Genomic DNA, 5,061 nt, shown 5'->3' with positions numbered 1-5,061 from the left:
GTATCAACAAAACAAGTCTAGAAAGGTTCCTGAGTTGTCATCTATACATTGTAATTAGGTGTTTGGACCTTTCAGAGGTCTTCAGCAAAGGTCTAACACTTAACTACAGAGTACAGGTGACAACTCAAAAACCTTTTTACACTTGCTCACGAGTTACCATTTATAACATTCAAGATCCTTGCACTTCAATAGAAAACTCTTACACTAAAGCTTACATAAAGTGTAAATGCAAAAAAAGGGTGCTGCATCAACAACTTTATTTACGGTGAGCCTTGACAAGGCAAAGCTTCTACAGGGAACAACACTGCATAAGGCAATATTAAATGCTTAAAGTGCATGACCAAAATTTAAACATTGGAAACAACTTTCCGAGTTTCAACAAAGTGACATTGTAGTGTGCCGTAAGATGTCAAATTCAATACAACTGTGATTATAGTCAGATCTGCAGATTTACCACAGCAACTTAAAAATCACTGTATAATGCAATTACAGTACAGAAAATAGTTAAGTGACACAAAAAGGTAAAAACGATTTAGTCCCCAGTTCCAAAAATCGGATTCAGAATTATAAGTTTTCTATTATATAATAAATTTTACAATAAAAAAATGCATATAGCAAATCTCAAAATATTCTTAATTAAATGCTAAGACCAAAAATCCAGTACTTAACTTGAGTACAGGTGAAAACCTTAGAACCTTTTCACATTTGTTTGCACATACACTTTAACATTTATAACACTCAAGATCCTTGACCTACAATGGAAACCTGGTACACGAGAACTAATATGAAGTGTAAATACAAAAAAAAAAAAAAAAAAAAATTGTGTTGCTTTAACAACTTGAACAAAAGCCTTCAATGAGGCAAAGCTTAAACAGGGAAACAACACTGCATAATGCAACATTAAACGAAGTGTGTAAAATAAAATGTAAACATCTGAAACAACTTTCCAGTTTCAACTAAGTGACAGTGTAGTGAGGAGTAGGATGATTTCAGGATCTACAGTTGTAGGTCTGCAATGGCTACAGTCTGCAGAATTACCACAGCAACTCAAACTGAAGAAAATGTTGTGAAACAAGAAAATATATCCATCTGCGTAATTTTGTCCTCAGTTCCAAAAACTCAGTTTCTGAATTATGTTTTCTTTTCCACAATCAAAAGAGTAAATCTCCTAAATATTAAAAACTATGACAAAATATTTACAAACAAGGATCAACATATATATATTTATAAACTTTTAAACAGTAAAACAGAGCACTTATTTTGGGAGACATTTCAATCTAGAAGAGTCATTGCGTCTCCTTTTGGCAGAGTTTGTTCTTCAGCACTTGTATTTTGTTAGACAGTTTTTTGTCTTCCAGTCCCATGAGCACCTTCTGGAAGAACTCAAATGTGTAGCGAAGTGGCTTTGGGTAACTCAGATTGAGGCAGTAAATTAGCCCAAACAAAAGTGCACACCCGCTCGTCACATCGTGAAGATCCTGCAAGACTGTGCATCTCTCGATAATGATGCCAACATCTTTAAGGGAGTAATCAGGCTGTGCTCCTTCATGGATTATTTTATAAACACGCCAAATCCATCCTCTCAAGCTCTTCAGCTTCCATCACGTTGAAATCCTGAAAAGGACAGAAATATTTTAAATCCGTTGTATTTTGGTCCTTGCATCATCTATCTATTCACTCCATTTTAGTTAAAATGGTCCACACTATCTTAATTACACATATCCCTGAATGAGATTGAGGAGAACAGACCAAAGAAAAATGTGGATTTAAGACTATCACCAAATAAAGACCAAGAAGAAGATACATGAAACATGGACAGAGGGCAGAAGGAGTATGCATTAATAATATTATCAATATTCTGCTGACCAGGGTCATTTTCTTTAGTTTCGCATAAAACAATGTAAGTGAATGGAAACAAAATCCTAGTATTTCCCATGCACTTTATTGTTGTGAGCTAATTTAAAGAAAACTGATTGCTGCCAGAACAGGAGAATGCCTGGGCTTGTTTAGAAAATACATTTTTCAACTTACAAAACTCTGGGAATTATGACAGTCAAAATTTTACTGAGGGGTGGAATATCCCTTTAAAAATAAACTTACCATGTACTCTTTGATGAGATTTTCAGGGTTCTCATTCAGGTATATAATCACAGCTTTAAGGATGCATTCACGCTTCACTTCGATTCGGGAACTCTAAACAACAACACATGCAGCGCAATTACTTTTTTGAAGTTTTTAGAGACCCCCACAGAACTTAAGTCAATTTTTATTGTTTTTTAACCAATTCATAATTGTTTAAGTAATTTTAAACATGCTTTTTGCAAGCAAGTAGTTTTTTGTGTTAGAGAATGAGAAGCTTACCAATTCATTCCCATAAAGATTATAAGTTATGAGTCCAATTACACTGATTGCGATACATTGGGTCGTGGAAAATGCAGCTTTAGCGTGGTGTACCACCCGAAAGAAGGAAGATAAGTGTTGTTGCATAGGAGTACTGTTCAAAGGAATCAAAAACATTTTGATAGAGATTTCCAAAAATTAATGACAAAAAACTACACACTGTCACGTTAATATGAGGTATGCGGGCTACCACCACATTTGCAGTATTTATACCAAGTTTGAGTGAAAAAAAATAATCTACTGTGTCACTGAGTTGTGGCGAAATGTGAAATGTTGTCTGCCTTTGTCTTTTCTCAGTGTAGCTAATTATTCCTTTGGACAATTAATGAGTAACAAAAAAAAAGAAAAGAAAAGAAAAAAGCTACAATGCCAGCAACGGCACTTATGGCCTCTAGGGGCATGAGTTACTTAGTTCTGCTTTGTGTCAGGACCAAGTTCAGAATATAAGCCAAAAGCGAGATGAGAAGTATAACGCAGGAGAGAACAAGAATAAAATGACCCAAGAAAGTTAAAAATACAGGTTAATAACCAGACCTGAGATCAACCTGCAACTAATCTATTAGTTACAGAACATTATAACAAGACAGAATACCTGTGAAATTGCAGACAACGCTGCTGTGATCCGCCGCGCTGTTTCCCCTCCTTTTTTTCGTAGAATCTTCATCAACTGGTCAGAGTACTCTTCAAGACTGCTCATGAATGTGGACAGCAGTGGAACTGTGGTGATAACCTAAAAGACCAAATAAGAGAATTCAAAATGTAAAATTGCGTATTAAGGAAAAAGTAAATAATATGAAAGCATTAGGTACCTTCAACATGCACTTTTGGAGCACAGCTCAAATCTCCGCAGCTCCAAATTCCACAACCAGCAACCTGAGAGAAAAAGAAAAACAGAAAAAATTAATCGTATACAGTGAGACACATGCAAAGGGGTAGCACAGAGATGGTCTAAACTTAAGAACAATCCTGTTTCTTTTAAAATGTATTAATAATACAAGTTAAATTTCAAATGCTCCAAAATTTCTATTACTCATTTCATAAATCTGTTCCTGTGAGCACGTTTACCAGCCCAGTCTGTGAACGTGACCCACTTGCCCCCAAAAATAAAATCAAGTATACTGGGTGGCTAGTGCTCCGTTTGTATCGGTTTGTGCTGGTAAAATCCTCGTTTGTATCGCTAGGTGTCAAAGATATTACACTTTTATTTAATAGGTCATTCAGAGTTCACCCCCCCAAAGCAACACGAAAATGGCCCAAAATAGGTCAAAACATGCCACAAAATGCTCGGGTGCGAGCGAGCATTTCCTACGACTTCTACATCACCCGGACGCTCACTCGCGCCCGTAAGCACGGGGAGCGTGCTCGACGCCCGTGACGTCATCGCGGAAAAATAAAACATTAATAACCGGTTAACCGTAGCAGCACAAATGTTAATTTTACCGGCAAACAAGCACTAACCAAGCAGAGCATTTTGTGGCATGTTTTGGCCTATTTTTGGCCGTTGTCGTTTTGCTTTGGGGGGGGGGGGGGGGGGGGGGGGCTCTTCAACTCTCAATGACCTATTAAATAAAAGTGCAATATCTTTGACACCGTAGCAAACAAACGGAGCAATAACCACCCAGTATACTTGATTTTATTTTTGGGGGCAAGCAGGGGTCACCTTCTGAGGTCTCTTTGAGACTTGATGCGCGAAGATATGCAAACTACGCAGCTAGCGGTTCTCTTCAGTGAAACAGAGTATGGACTCGTCGACAATCACTGCACATGTATCCCAATTCTTGTTCGGGCTAACGTTCTCCTAACTTGATAGTGCAATAAAACAAATAAAATAAGTGTGCTATTCGGAGTTCGAATGAAATTTTAAACGCAGATGGGACAATATGCAAATGAATGTTTCCAATGCTAGCAAAATGCTACAACCTACAGAACACATACTGCCCACATATTTACCGGAAAAATATACGCCATATATTATCACAAAGTACTAGTTAAATTATATTCTATTAAAAATAGGAAGAAATGACCTTAACTCCAACGGATGAATCGTGATTAATCCCTCTTTCCAGACACGTGGCCAAAGCACACTGTGGCGTCGATGAAGAAGGTCAACGCGTATGCGCGAAGATTTTTTTTTCCTTCTCTGCGCATGCTCAGAAAGGATGTGGAAAGGGCTCTTTGGATTTAATTAAATGTGTTCAATAAATTGGAAATATCAATATTATTTAACATTAAAACGGTATAGAATTAATTAAATCAAATTTAAAAATATTAATTACACCCATAAGATTAACAATTTTAAGTATATTGAACATAAAACTAAGAATTAATTTTTAAAAAGCCCATGTTTCATTTCTTAGAGTGTGGAGCATGGATTTATACACTTCAGAACATTATTGGCTAAATCAAAAGAGCAGTAAACCTTGGAGCAGAAGCAGCAGGACAAGTCAGCTTACCACAGCATGTCTATAAAGAAAAAAAAAGAAAAACAAACAAAACACCTGGATCACCTGTATGGAGAAAAAAAACAGAAGAGAAAGCAAACAACAAAGAGCGACATAATAAAAAAAACAGCACCATCACAATAAACTAGCTAGCAGTAGATATCAGTAGATAGTAAATAATAAACGATATTGTGCAGCACACAAGATAGACAGCGCACAA

General features: G+C 36.5%; 1 pseudogene across 1 annotated transcript; it reads right to left on the bottom strand.

Moving 5' to 3' along the window:
* Positions 1-240: 240 nt before the first annotated feature.
* LOC146570579 (uncharacterized) lies at positions 241-3,772 on the bottom strand (annotated as a pseudogene). The gene is made up of 4 exons (XR_014893206.1): positions 3,210-3,772; positions 2,993-3,130; positions 2,101-2,193; positions 241-1,614 (listed from the first exon to the last, which is right to left on the bottom strand). The product of XR_014893206.1 is annotated as an uncharacterized LOC146570579 (transcript).
* Positions 3,773-5,061: the final 1,289 nt, after the last annotated feature.

This window comes from Mchenga conophoros, linkage group LG7 (genome assembly GCF_057382185.1).
Source record: "Mchenga conophoros isolate Kocher_MC1m ecotype Shallow Benthic linkage group LG7, M_conophoros_male_GT1.1, whole genome shotgun sequence".
Lineage (NCBI taxonomy): Eukaryota > Metazoa > Chordata > Actinopteri > Cichliformes > Cichlidae > Mchenga > Mchenga conophoros.
This window is presented reverse-complemented; position numbering and strand designations above follow the sequence as displayed.